This window comes from Dendronephthya gigantea, unplaced genomic scaffold (assembly GCF_004324835.1).
Source record: "Dendronephthya gigantea isolate DGI-Jeju-01 unplaced genomic scaffold, DenGig_1.0 000090F, whole genome shotgun sequence".
Taxonomy (NCBI): Eukaryota; Metazoa; Cnidaria; class Anthozoa; order Malacalcyonacea; family Nephtheidae; genus Dendronephthya; species Dendronephthya gigantea.
This window is the reverse complement of record NW_021163100.1, coordinates 121,520-137,500: the sequence shown is the minus strand read 5'-3', so window position 1 is coordinate 137,500 and position 15,981 is coordinate 121,520. Positions and strand designations below refer to the sequence as shown.

At 36.8% G+C, this 15,981-nt stretch overlaps 1 long non-coding RNA gene across 1 annotated transcript; it reads right to left on the bottom strand.

Annotated features, from left to right (window-relative positions):
- Window positions 1-4,750: 4,750 nt before the first annotated feature.
- Window positions 4,751-12,459, bottom strand: LOC114533432. Its single transcript, XR_003688056.1, has 3 exons — window positions 12,407-12,459; window positions 7,091-7,166; window positions 4,751-6,326 (listed from the first exon to the last, which is right to left on the bottom strand). It is a non-coding gene; the product is annotated as an uncharacterized LOC114533432 (long non-coding RNA).
- Between the last annotated feature and the right edge of the window lie 3,522 nt (window positions 12,460-15,981).

Below are 15,981 nucleotides of genomic sequence, written 5' to 3'. Positions count from 1 at the left end.
AAAATTGGTCCAAAAGCGTTCAACGGTTTGATTTACCGTTCGTTGAAACGTTTGCCGGAATTTCGTTCAATCGCATTGGATTTGGTTCAACATTCAATTAAACATTTGCAATGTTACAACTTTAGAGAAGAAGCGCAGAATGTGTTACACAGAAATACTCCCAGAAATGTATTCAGTTCCTTAGTAGAAGGCTTGTAAAGGAAATAGTAGGGTTATATCATTTTAGCCTAATCGAATGCTTTTTTGCGCTTCATGTTCTGGTTTATGCTTAGCGTGCTCTTATTTCATTAGCGACAAATTTCACGTTATAAGCTTTTCTTAAAAATTTATCGTTTTTGTGCTTCGGTAATGCACTGAATGGTTAGAATTTGTGTTTTAATATACTTCTGTAGCTTCCATAATGCCAAAGTTCACCGCGCGCACAAACAACGTCGCAAGCCATATATTACAGCATTACGAGCCATAATATGCCTTGGCAAGGTGCTAATTAAGTTGCATAATTGTCGGAAGTCTGTAATGTATGTAAACAGACAAAACCAGATTTTAAGTGCGATAAATTTAAGCTAATTTATTTACATCTGATAATCTGATAGCAGGGCCTCCGTCCGAAGCAGCTACTGATTAAAATGTATTCAAAATAAAGGACCGCATCCTAGGACGAGAATGCGGTTCAGCATTTCAGCTCGTTGTCTTTAATGCAGTCTGACATGCAAATTATATACAACAATTGAAATACCCTAGCTAATATTTGAAGACATAAATACAGTGACCTAACGCGCGTTCGGTAGGGTTAGGACGAGAACTAAAATAAGGTTCCCCAGTTATTGGGGGCCAGAATAGATAACGAAACATCATAGTATATGAGCAAAACGTGATCAATGACAAACAACGAATTAAGGGACCCGGCAGTACCAAGTATATCTCAAGACCACATCCTCTGTTCGTTATGCCACTGCATGAATATCCAAGCAATTTAAATATGACGCGTGCATCTAGTCTAAAACTGGAGCAGTGCCCCGCTTGCAAAATTGTCTTATTTCCTTAAAAGGGTATATTTGTTTCACCAGATCTAAGCCATCTGGCTCGATTGTTGCTGGCATGTTGAAAGGTATCAATTGGCATAAATATAACTTATGGCATAAATATAACTCATGCATTGTAAATGTTTATTTAGACTCTTAATTCACAAAAAAATTACTTCATATATGTTGATATATATATGCACATTTCAGCACAATTCACTCCCCATGCATGTAGCTATATTTTGGTTGTGATTTGATTTCTCTCGACTAGCTCCTCGAATCGGAAACGTGGAACGCGGAAAAGTCTCAAATCGTACAAATCATAGAGACTGTATGAAAGTAATGAAGCTATATCAATGATGTTCATTGTGTGACATTGTTTATTACAATAAAAAAACAAGAGTGTCGTACAATGAACATCATAATATTGCTCAGGGAAATTTAGCCTATAGGCTTTGATAATGCACAAAATCATCTGGTCAACATAATTAGAGCTGTGGCCCGTGTGAAAAATATAACAAAACAGAAATTATGATCTATATTATACCATTTAAGTTTTGTTGATATTTAACTAGCATAAACCATCAAAGACGCCGTCTACAAATTCCGTGTTTTGTGAGATTGAGTTTAGCGCTATGTTTTAACCAAGTGCGTGCAGCCTTGCGCACAACTGGCCCAAGCCCAAGGGCAAGTTGCCAAGCTAACGTGTACAAACATTTAAGTTTGACCTTTCGGATATTTCGCTTATATATATTTCGCCATACTTCATCAGAAAACGAACATTAGAATTTATCTTGCTTGGACAACATATCAGCTGCTTGGGCAACAGGAAAATATTCACTAATTTTGATTTGGGCTCCTTTATTAGGAAATTACATTCCGGATATTAAATTGCAATTATGCATGGTCATTGCACCTTGAAGCCTGCCAGCTAGAGCGGCAAAATGAACAAATTTGAAATGGCGCCTATCAACTGTTTATGCGTATATGAGCGCGCGGGTAAAGACTTTACCAGTAATTTCGCGAAGACTAAACCAAATATTTGCTGGATATTAACATCTATATGGAGAAGTCAAGGCGTTTTACCCCTGCATATAAAGTATGAGACTATACGAAACATTAGCTATTATATAAGGCAAGTCATGACTGGGCATACTTTATTAGGCGCGCTTGCAATTATTTCCCTCCCAGCATTGAAATCAGGCTTATCGATGAAATCATCAACAGAATTCGTATTACGGTTGGCTCGATTTAAAGTTTTTTTTCCTTGAGTGTGTTTGCCTGGCTAAACTGTAGCTCTCTATTGATCCATGCATATATCGAAATATGACACGCATTCGAAGTAAGATTTCATATAGATGATCATGCAATTGTATATAACAAGGCGTTCTCAATTGCATTTTATGTATATATGCTAACGCGAGTAAAATGGAGCCGGATATAAATGCGCACTGCAATATAATCCTTTAGATTACTTGCCATGGCCGGTGGAATCGAGTTGGGCCACGATCATCCAATCATTCCGAATAAACATGACATGAAAGGTTGCCAGACCTTTAAAATGGCTTGGCTGAGGTTAGAGTAGTTGTTAGCTTGGTGGTTACAATTTAATAGGATGCATTTACTCACATTGAAACAACAATTGTTTGTAAACTTTTCTGACATTTGTCAAAAAATATGTGGGTAGATGCTACCTTGAAATATATATATAATTATATGATATAAAAAGTTTTCGCAAGACAAAATGGATTGATGCTTTGATGCATGCCTTAATCATCTGTCTGGGGAAATCTTGATTAGTTAATTTTATTGTAAGCAGGAGGCACAAATTGTGTCACAAGTAGATGTCTCGAAGATGTTAAGGATCGGGTGTTTCTTAAAATGGTGAGTATAAACTCCCCTGTGCATGCATTTGGCATTGTCGTTTCTATATGGGCGGCAGCATTGCTATAAGCTTTGCAGAAAAAAATTATTTGCACTCTTTGTGATTTAAAAACTCGGTTTCTATATGGGCCGTGTGCTATTGCTATATGCTTTAGTAAAAATAATGTGCACTTTTGTCTTGCTGCCGGGGTTGAGTATTAAGTTGCTTTGCAGGACGGATTTTCGGACCTTTAGGATTGCGGATTGCCGCGGTCGTTTGAAATGAAGATTTCGAAAATTATCCCACTAATTTATGCGTTCTATGTCTTTAGGTCACTATTGTTAGGCTCATGCAGTTAGCTTAGGCATTTTTACACAGTTAACTATGTAGATGGTCGAATATATGGGGGGAATGAATATAGTGACCACCAATAATTTAGTTAGATCACAAGTATTAATTAGCGACTTGTTATACTGGTTAAAAATCATAACACATGCATATGTGATCGTATGGTCACAAAATATGTAACTAATATGAAAAAAATATGGCGGCAGAAATAGCGACATTGCAGCTTTAGCTTTGCGAAGAAAATATAGCGATGGTGCATGCAATCGACAAAATGATTATTGTCAATATTTAAAATATTCTTAAGGTAATGATGCCCTTACACGGGACGAAAATTTAGATTTGCACAAAATTTGCACCAGATGCAAATTTGGTGCAAATTTCGTATTTTGAATTTGCAACCATTGCGTATTCATCTTTGCAACCGAATAAATTTGCAACACGTTTGCCACAAATTTGCCAGCGTGGCAAATTTATCCCAAAATTTGCAAGACATTTGCGTATAGGTGCCAATTTTGAGCAAATTCATCAGGCTCTCTAGTAAATTCGTAAGTTCGTTAAAATCGGTTTTTATGCTTTAGCGTACAAAAATAAGTATGGAAAACCTCAAAGAAATTGTAAACAGGGCTTAAAATAAAAATTTCATGTGTTACTAGCATATATATTTCCAACAAATTGGCAACAAATTGCACACAAATTTGCATATAAATATTACTGTAGCAAATATAATACCAAATCCGTGTCAAATTTGCTGTATAGAGCAAATCTATTGCAATTTTGTTGAATTAAATTTTCGAACGATTCCTAAATTAAATTTCAATTTTCAAATCACAATTACTATTATAAACTATCTATACTTATTATAACCATCTAAACGAAGACCTTATATTAATTTGGTTGAAACCTATACGCGGCTTCATTTTTAGCGTTTTTCTAGTGCGTTAAAACCTTTTTATAGTTGTCGATTAATTTAAATTAGATTGTAAACCTCTGGGTATCGGTGGCGTGAGTATTAGAGCGCAAGTGTGCGGGGGCGGATTAGCGTTATGAGTGTCACCGGGCGATAGGGATAAAAGGAACCCCCTGATGACATCATTGAAGGAAGACAATCTACTTTACTTGATAAGTTTGAGCATATTAAATACTGGTATTATCGATACATATCGATACAGTCGCGATATAAATTTATATAGCGATATAGATTTATATAAAGAGCGCGAAATATTGATAAAAGATCAGAGTTTGCGAAATATCACATTAGAAACCGAAAAATTTACTTTTCGTTATATAAAAAAGCTTAACTGCTCGGAATGAATCAGAATACCACTTTAAAGTCATTAGGTATGTCATAAAGAACAGATTTTTGACGTTTTAAGTAACATTATTTTTCGAGCCGAAGCGAGGCGGCAGACTATATTGCTTAGCTTGACATTACACGAAGTTCCTGTTATTTATTATTTTTTTATTATTATCAAATATTTTATGAGGGCCACAATCACCCATAGGTGCTTTTCATGTAGGCCCTCAATTTAAAATACAATCAATAACTTAGCTAAAAATAAATTCTACATAAAAACAAGGAACGAACATTAAAAAGGTAACTACCTGTCCGTGTCCGAGTTATATAAATTAAAGTTGAAAAAACTCAATCTATCGAATTATTTAATTTTTCGATATGTGTCACAAACCGGGGGTGAGCCGCGGGGATCGGCTTCGCCTCGTGAAATATCAGCGGTAAAAATGCGGGACGCAAGGTGCGGCGAACGAAAAGTTTACAACCGGCTAGCTAAGGACATGGACGAATTCCGCTTTTATCCGGTATCAACGTATGAGATTGTGAACTCGTTTTCACCAAATAAAGCACCTAGCATAGACAAGGTATCGTTTAGAGTGATTAAAGATGCTTTACCTGTTATATTACCAACATTAAAAGAGATATAGATCGCTAATTGTTCTTGTTAAAGTCACACCACTTTTAAAAGAAGGAGACTTTGAAATATATACTAAATGATAACCGGCCTCTGTCACGCTCCCAGCAGCTTCGCTAAATGCTCCATGTGGTCGCGCAAAATCAATTTCCTGAGTATTTAACTAGGGAAAAAACGCCTTATATTACCGTTCATCAAAGCAGTAAGACAAGGAGTCATTCGACAGAAATCTATTTTTGACAGATGCGATCTTGGATGCTATATGGATGGAAAGGAATGGACTACAGTCGCTTGATAAGATTTATCAAAAGCGTTTGAAAGCGTTAATCATCTGAACTTCTTAACAAACTTCGCTCAATGGGTGCTTCTACCGCACAATAGCTTGGTTTAAGAGTTATTTGTCTAAAAGGAAACAGTCGGTCAAATTGGTCAAAATTTGTCAGATATATACTTGCTCGGTTGAATATGGTGTGTCTCAGGCCTCCATGCTTAGTCCATTATTGTTATTTAACATCTGTATAAATCATTTACCGACTGTTCATGACAAGTGCACGTGCCCTTTGGAATCTTCTGCGGACTATTCAAAAGTCTACTTGTCGTTCTTTATTATAAATAAGTCTACCACAGGCTCAACTTAGGAATGATTTGCAGAAAATTGCAGTGTGGTGCATGCAACGTGGTGCATGTTTTTCCAATAGTCTGCTTATTAATCCAGAAAAAAAAAGCTTTGGATTACCACAAATGTTGAAGGGAATACAAGATTTCAGTGTGTCCTTTCTTGATAAACAACTACAACCACTGTCCGCTGCAAACGATTTGGGATGGAATTGGATGGGTGTTTAGTATCGAAATGTATGAAATCTCTGTGTCAAATTAACCGAATTAAACATATCCTAGATGACCATACCCTTGTGACAATAATAAACTAACGCTTTAGTATCCAGCAGATTACGTACATTACTCTTCTTCTGTTTAGGCGAATACACGAAACAAGAATGTCGCCAAACTGCAACGTGTACACAACTTTCCTGCAAGAATAGTGACTGCGAAAGGCAAATATGACCATTTAACACCAGTGTTACGTCAAGTAAATTGGCTTCCCGTCAGTTACGTTTCAAAGATGCAGTGATGACTTTCACGTGCTTAAAAGGACTGGCTCCTTCATACCTATTAAGCAGATTTTCATATCGATCAGAGGCACATAATCGTGGCACAATTAAGGGGAAAATATTTTAATATCTAATGTTATTTCCTCATGACTTGTTCTAAATTAATAAAACTATTCTTTATGCAAACTAAGTTTAGAAATTCTCGGGATTTTGGCAAGTTTTACTGTGCAATTTTGTTAGATTTATATATTTTATTAGGTTTTTGGACTATATGATCTCGGAAAGTAAACAGTTAACAGTTATATTATTACGGGTCTAGATCCTGGAAACAGGTTGCGGTTGTAAGTGACAGCGTCCGCTATGATCTCGCACCTTTGTTTCTGACTATTGGAAGTAAACCTAGAGCTCCTTACATCCTGTTTACCCATGCTTTTTAAAGACCCGAGTTATTTCCTTTGAAAGAATAAGCTATTCAAAAAAACTTCGCATCGACGATATCCTTCAAACGCAATCAGTTTAAAAATACCAAAATCGTTCCTTAGCACTATAATTATGTAATAAAGTACATGCTGCTTTCAAACGAGGATTTTTATCATTTTTAACTAAAATCTTCGAGCAGAACCAGTGCAGTCGTTCAAAAACGTCAGTAAAAGCCGAAACCTATACATAGGGTTACGCAGGCCTGGTTTTCGGCGCCTAGCAGTAAACAGAGCAGCCTCTCTATACCCTACTACAAAGCTTTTTGGTTTAAAAACAAAACAGCTGAAAAATAAAGTTTACTCAACTACGTTAAAATTACTCCACCCATTGGACTTTCCTTACCCGTTTCTTCATCTGAAGTTTGACCACGACCCTTAATTAATCGAGGCAGTATCAAGGCTGATGATTTGTATGATTTCTAAAGGGCGTCAGAATCAAAGATCAGGAAAAGTAATACAACGTTAATCACGTTTAAATAGTTTAAAATGCATTAAATAGAACGCTATATGAACAAATGTACCTAAACATACAAGGCGTTTGATTATATTTTTAAATAAAACGTTGAATAACTTTGGATTCAACGTCTTAAACCTAATGTTGACAAAACACCCTGGATCCAGTTTACGGGTAGCGTTTCGAGACTTCTCTAGAAAAGCATCAACTAGAATTTTATTCACTTTCAAAAAGTGAGAGCCTTTCGAAAAGGGGAAAATCTCTAAATGGAATCCGTTTAAAACTGAAAAATTAATCGAATGGGAACATATTTTATTATCATTACTGATTTCTTTAAACATCAAAATACGAGAATAGCAAGGACTAAGTTGGCAGGCTGGCCTAACCACTGAAAAACGTTCAACCAATATGTACCATAAACCGGAACCAGGATATATTAAACTTTAAAACTTAGAATATAATTAAGTAACAAAAGTCCTAGCCCCTAACCAAAAACCCGGTTTTCGGTGGCTGACAAAACAACTGCTTAGAAGCAACGCGGGCAATACGGTCTCTTGCTAGTATAAGGTGGTATTGTATACCAAGAAAGCAAATTCGGATAGCATATATAGTATAAACAGAGTGCTTAAATTACCTAATTGATAATATCTTTGTTCCAGTGAGAACTAAATTTAAGTCTACATTAGTAAATCAATTTTTTATCGTGCGTTTGGAGAAATATCGCGTGAATATAATTTTGCAGATCAGGGACCAGGGGTCGGTTGTATAAAAATGTAGTAAACTCTTAATCATAGTTAGTAACAGAATTGACCAATCAGAGTCATGTATTTCTGAGTTAACTACGATTTAACTATGCAAAATATAGTTAAGAGCTTTATACAACCGGCTCCAGATGTATAAAACTCTTTAACTACATTTTGCATATTAAATGAGCAATACACGACTCTGATTGGCCAATTCTGTCGTTAACTACAGTACATGCAGTTATACAACCGGCCCCAGAGGATTGCAAAATTAAATTTTTCACGCGGTATTTCCACAAACGTACGATAAAATACTGTTTTCAACATGCAAGCTTTCAAGGAACCTATAAATTATATTTTCAGTATCCATTAGGGCTTACACGAATTAATAACGCGATAATACAAATAGCGGTTATAATCTAGGGCATATGGTTATATAGCGTGCATGCATGGATGCATTCATGTATTAAACCACTTAACGCCGTTAATTATGTGTTACTTTAACCCTGATCTGCCCCCATTTCTGGGTATTAAATACGTCACAGTTCTGTCAGCACGGTATTACGAACTTTAAAGCACTACGAAGAACCATGATCAAGGGCATTGATTTGAATGTGCTATAGTCAGACTTAAACTAGTTAGCCTCCAAATTCCATCTGAATCACAGAAGAATTCGCCTTTCCAATGGCATAACAAACAAGACGGTTTCGTCATCAACTTTATCATAACCGGGTATTAAATTTCGCGCTATGCGTTGAACGGGTATAAAGGACGCCGGACCAAAACTCTCGAACAAGTTTGAGCACCAAATCTCGGGCGTAACTCCATCATTACCATAATGAAATCGTTCAGGGTGCCGTTGAAACCAGGAACGTGCGCAAAACAAAACGAATGTACCTTATCCCGATACGAAATCGACTGGCGTACGAAACAATCGATAATGCCCGGTCTTTCCTTTACACCTTCCATATCCACACCTCCATGGAATCGTCCTGCCCACCTTGCTAAAATGTAAGCAAAACGACTTAGACGGGAAAACTCTGACCCGTATCGTTCCTCTGAAAATTCGATCGACGCGTATTTGTCGTAGAGGTAAGGAATGTTGTCGACTGGTATGTCAGGAAGAAATATTTTGTAAACAGCACTCAGGTACTCGTGCTCATCACAATCTAACTGTTCAATAACGTGAGGTAAACCAAGGGAGTAACCATCCAGAGTAAACCATAACTCATCACGAATGTCAAGCCTACCATCACACAAATGAAGAATATCAATTGCAAGCTTGCTATCAACTACTTCGCTACAAGATTGATGGCCTTCGCGCTGTTGTAGTTTATCAGTCAAATCGCTAAAATGCTGCACACATTCTTTTGGGAATTCAAGTTCTCTCAAGTTCTGATCTCTCAAAAACTTTCTCATAATTTGCAATTCAATTGACTTATTATTGTTCGAATAGTTACCTAGTATGCCATTGTACCGTTCAAAGCTGAACAACCAAAAACTATACACTGGTCCATAGTCAAGAATACATCGCCCAAATGTGTATGCATATGCATATTCGGTGTAATGCGTTGTGTTCCATATAACTTTTCGACATCACGACAGAACTTTACAAGCAGAGAATGCGCAAGACCCACGTCATGTATTTTAATCATTGGCCGTGACAGAATTTTACAAGCTTTAACAAAATTCAACCAGCATTTGTAATGTTTACCAGGTAGATGACCTAACAATGCAAACGGAGAGAAGACAGTTACCCAGGTTTTCCACTGTTCTGCCGTAAATCCAGAAAACGACTTGGCTATTTTGAACGGAAGTCGACCATGTTTGAAGGTGTATTACATATGTCTACTTTCTGTTGAATAAGTTCCAAATCTGCACGTGTCAAAAGAGAAAGTTCCAACCACAATTCCATCATGCGTTTCGCAGTTCCCAGAAATAAATTATGCATCGGATCAACAATAGTAAACCTAATGCAGTCGAAGTATGGTAGTCGGAGAAGTTCGGAATATCTAGCGCCATATAGAGACTCCTTCGCATTACGCAATTCCTGCGTCAACTGCGCTAAAATCTCCTCAACATGCCTCCTATGGTCAACAATATTTCTCCCACTACTCGAATTGAATCCGGAATAATCAGTTGCATCACCGAATCCACCAGTAACGAACTCTTTGGTGCACTTATTGCAACCACGTTTAGAGTTGTGAGCAGTGAACCCGCAAACCTTCTTACTGGCTGGCATATCACAGGCTACGCACAACAAAGCAGCTCGAAAGCGTTCTGGTAAAATAAGTGAGCCAGAATGTCGTAGGGTCACGCCTTCCTCCCAAAGAACAACAAGCTCATCAACGAGTGGTTTAAGGTATGAGTTAATGTTATTCTGGGGCTCACTAGGTCCGGGAATGATTCCGACGAGAAAAATATTTTGTCGTTTAAAGCGCTCACTGCGCGGAAGGTTCATCAAAACAAGGTACAAAACTCCGACAGAATATGGTGTGTGATCATATGGTTGCATCCAATCAACATTGAGCATAAAGCTATAATTACGAGGAGATGCCAGAAAGGATGATCCATTGAACATCTGAAAATCTCTCCAGACTCGTCCTTCAAATACGTCACACATAACTTGATGAGCAGTTCGAATATCACGATTTCTCCACAACTCACATCGCTGGGTAAAACCAGCTCGCCTAACAAACTGTTGCAATGTTGCAATAACACTCTGGTAACAATATATTTTATGAGGATATAATCGCTTACCACCATCTTTAAGAGTTACCTCTTTCAACAGAGTTGAGCTGCATGGTTGACGCATGCGCAATTGTCTATAATTTTGGACAAATAACGTACTTAGTAAACTTGTCACCTACCAGGCCTACTTCTTTTCTAAAAAGGTACAGCGATCCAGGAAAAGCCAAGGAGAATGTGGCAAGCCAATTGTTGGAAGAGATGCTGCTTGAAAGAATCGTTTCAACGACAAAAGCAAAAACTCCATTGCGTTGTCCGGTATGGGAAAGTAGGTCCAAAAAAACGCAAGTAAAATAACTAGACAATGAGCAACGTGCGGTTGAAGGAGAATCTGACGTATTGACACTAACGGATGGAATTTTAGTGTCTTCGTCGATTTCATTATCTGAAATATCATCCCAGATCTCACGCTCAAGCAGTTCTTCGCGGAACAATTCATCAGCCGAGTCAGGTTCAGTATAATTGCTATCGCAATGATTTGATGGAAGAGGGAAACATGGAGTGACCTGGTCGATCTCAATAAAGTTGTCTTCATCATCACTACTGCCTTCTAAAATTGGATCTCTTTGCCACGAGTTTGAATTTTGGTCAAAATAAACTTCTCTATGTCGCCTGAAAGTTCTTGCAGGTAAATAGGTCTCGCAATGTGGACACAAGGTCATATAGTTGTTGTATTCAGCCATGATTGTTTTTAGATTTTTATAAGCGATGTTGATATAAAAACAAGAGTTTAAAAGAAACACAAAGGGCTAAACGGGGGTAGTAGATGCTATTCAGGGACACTATAAGTGTCCAGGTGACCTAAACCAACCAATTAGAAGCCTCATATTTATTTCGCGCTAAATCTAGAATTCAAGAGGGAAACTCGAAGGAAAAATTTTCAAGTTGTTTTGACAAGCCAGTTTTTATACACTTAACATTTAATTTTTTAACGAAAGCTACCAGTTTTTTAAAAAAATGGCATCAATGGTCAGAATGAGGAACTCATGCGACGTATTTTGGCAAGTCAACGGACAATCATTGAACAAAATGAAAAAATATTACATCAACAAGAGCAGAATATAGCTAAAGAGCGCGGGGCACAGCTTGCTACCCGAGAGAAAATCCCCCTTATTTTAAAGGTAAATGCTTACTCATTCGAATTAAAGTAATTTAATCAATCATTTCTATATGGGGAAGAAAAACTGTGTATGTATTACGATCCACTAAGCCTTTTTCAACAGAATACAGTTTTTGCAAATGCTTAAATGTATACAACAATGGTGTCCCAAAGCAAACAATGCAATGTAGTACAGTATGATAACTTGAATTTGTAAGAAGAGGAGGGATTGGAAGGAAGGACTACAGTATCAACATATAATAATAATGGTGCATATAACCAAATCATTAATCAATGCAACAATGAAATCAAACATGAGCATGTCATGCAGGATATGGTTTGCTGCTGACCTTGAGTATTGGGTATAGTGATATAAAGCAAATTTCCCTTTTCAGATTTTCATTTTATTCTGTTTATAGTTTGTCTAGTCCATTTCCTATGATTTTCCCTTTAAAAGGGTGAAAATTAATTGCCCAGGGTCAGGGATGACAGTAGAAATTGTCAACAGCATGATAATTTAAATGTGAATATTCTGGTGATTAAACAGGGGTAGAACTCCATACATGCCACTGGAATATTGCATGCTTGTAAATTTCAATGATGATGAAAACTTACAGTAATTTCAGTGATTAATTAATACTTGTCACTTGGATTCCAATCCAAACTCCTATAAATAATGAAAGATTTAGACAATATTAATATTATGTATGGTCAGATATATATAAATAATACAAGACAGTTTTAGTAAAGAAGTGTAGTAGCTAATATTTATTATATTAACTTTGGTGGGCATTGCGGTGTACTTTGCGGGCTAAAATGATAAATTTGCCAGGCTAAAATATATTTTAGCCCACCTTGATCTTAGCCAATCAGAAGATCGCCCTTTAAAAAGTTAATATAATAGTGATACAGTTGATGTTCTTGGGCATAAATGTGTTTTTGGCCCTCCTCAGAATACTGTTTAACCCTCGCTACGCTCGGGCTAAAATAAGTTCAGAGTCGGGCCAAAAACACATTTATGCCAGCAAACATCAACTCTATTGTTATATTGCATGCTATTATAATCTTCATGATGATGAATACTCACATCAATTTCATTGATTTATAATCATTTTCATTTGGATTTCAAGTAAAACTTCCTAAAAATAAAACAATTTCAGACAATATTGACATAATTATTATGCACATCAATATTTATATAGATTAAAGAAGAGAGCTTTAGTAACTACCCAATAACCTATATGCAATTACATTTAATTTCTCAGCGTACTGTCCGTTTAGCAGTAAAAGGCTTAGAACAGGGATGGGACTTAACTCAGAGGTGGGTATATATATTCCACATTTTGTGATGTAATAGGTTTTGTACATCATATAGCAAATGGTACATAAAATGAATTTAAAAAAGAATTAATAATTGCCTAGATACATGCAACATTTTAGTATTTAAATTTATAATGTAGTTTTAGAGCAACAGCTAATGAAGACACCAACAAACTCCTGGTGACAAATATCAAGGCATTGACTGGCATGGAAAAGATGTCAGATCAGATAATTGAAAGTAAGTTGCAGTAAAGGAAAAGCATAGATTACAACAACAATAGGCTGTGTTTTTCACCAATAAGTGATTATTGTAAGCACCATATATTTTTTTGCAATTCAGACTCATCCTCTGTCAAAGAGGCCAGTGTTAAGAGACATTTACATGGCATCCTCTAACGTATTAAGTTACTCAGGGAACTTTTTAAATCCATAAAAAAGATCTGCTAGATGTAGAACAGCAATTGCAATAGTTTGCAGCTAGGCATTAATTAGCACTAAAGTCTACCAAGCCCTTAGATGGTTCAATAGCATACAAACTACAGGGTTGAATCAGGGTTTTTTTGTTCAAAATATTCAAAATATATATAATGGCAAATTTTACCTGTCATAGAAATGATTTTTAATGTTCCGAGCCTGGATCATTGTATAGTACCAGAAATAGAATAACAAAATTATGAGGTGTTACTAAGCCAATTAATGGTTAGGTATAGCACTTTTTATCGCCATTCTCTGGTAGGCAGTTAGAAGTGATTGAATTCTGTCTAAGTAATTCTGCATGGTACCCTCTATTGCCTTGTTCAATAACCTGTATACTCATCTGGCATACTGCATTACTATAAATTGTTTATATATGCATGCCTAAATAGGAACCGGTGTGCATATTGAGCATTATAGCTAGTAAAGATGGGGTATATTGCAGTTTATACAAGCAGTTTATTTGAAAAGTAACTTTCACTTTCAGCCCTGGATGACAAAATGCAAACAGGTATTGACAGGGTAAACAACGTGTGTACAGTAGGTCTCAGCATCCATGCATGAAAATATATTTGAGGTGATTCGAATGTTTGTAGAGTTTTCTATCCCGTCAGGAGAGACAGTTCAATTACGTTTGTTTCTGGGTTTTAGCTGTAAAAATTTAATGAAAATATCCCCGGAATGTATATTGCGACTTAGGCAAACACAAAATCATGCGGTTTGAATACATTTTAATACATACTTACTTTGACATTAATATTCATACACAAAAGGAGTACGTTAAGCCCATTAATTCATAGGATAAAATATAGAATACAAGAGTCAATTTTCAAGCCATTAAATATTTTTTCAACACGAAAACATGGCAACGAAGATGACGAATCAGTCTGGCGCACGTGTTAAGCTTAACCGGGGGTGTAGTCACAAATTATTTTGATTGATACAACACGTGATAGGACTATCAATCTATCATTATTAATTTTCACATCAAAACTTAGAGATAGCTAACGATTTTAAGGGCTTGTTCCTTGAAAAATAAAAATTGAATCCGATCAAACCTAGCCTCCGTTTCAATTTGTTCTTGCTTCAAGCATAGACCCAAACTGCTACCGCCGGTACACGGGTTGTTCGGAAGTAGGAAATTTTGAAAACTTCCCATAGCTTACGTTTGATTTTGACCCACGGCATAAAACAAGCTGCGGCGGAGTATCGTTAAGTGGAGATGCTGATATTCATACATTCATGTTAGCAGACCGTAAATAATCAATTTCGAAAGGAACTAAGGGCCTGTTCATATGAGGTGGGATAGCCCGGTTAGCCAGGAAGCTCGGCTTGCTGAGATGAGTTTGAAGGTCGTTCATATGCAATTCATACCGCCTATTATCCCACTTATTATCCTACCTTTGCAGGCAAGCGTGTGTGATCGTGTTTTAATACCGGCTTACCGGGAAAAATCGAGAAATTTGCGTTCATATGGAAGCGAAGCCCTCGGGATATATTTTCCCTTCGGGGTATATTTCATCGAATTCCCCTCGCTCCAGGGGCCGGTTGTTCTAAAGATGGATAACTTATCCAACGGATAAGTCCTATCCAACGGATAAATCTGCTATCCAGTGGATAGTTATCCATTGGATAAAAACGCGTTGCACGAAGCGTGGATATAGTGAAGTGGATAGCTATCCAATAGATAAGTTAAAATTTCCCGAAGAAAAGGATTATACTGAAATTTCGTACCACAACGTCAGCTGTTGCTAAGCATTTACAACATTGAATATAATCATTACGAATTCTCGAGTATAGTTACTGAATGGAAAAGACTTGAACATAGTAAATTTACTGCCTGTTATAAAGCGAGGATGTCCAAAAATCGCGCTCGGAAAGGAATGTCTAGGCAACGTAAAACGCTGCTGCGAAAAATTGCACTTCGCGAACCATTTTTTAATAGTGAATACATGCAATCATGATGTGCATTAAGTTTGTTGAAACACAGTAACAGGAATATTGCATTTTTGCCTATTTTATATAAATGTTTACAATTTACCTTGTATCTTTGAATTTATCCACTGGATAGTGGATTTAAACACCTCCGGACCTTGGATAAATTTATCCGGAGATAGCGATTTTTATCCGCTGGATAAAGTTATGCAAGCTTCGTGCAACGCAAATCACACGCTGGATAAAACTTATCCGTTGGATAGCGAGTTATCGTTGGATAGCGACTTATCCACCTTTCGAACAACCGGCCCCTGGGGCGGTTGTATGAAAAGCCGGATAGCGCTATCCACCGGATAGTGGTTTTTCAATTGCTTCAAAATCGCCCGTTATTTGCTACAACTTTGATTAAATCTTTAGTATTCCTTAATTGAAGATCCTCTTAATAATTGTTGCTTTCAAGC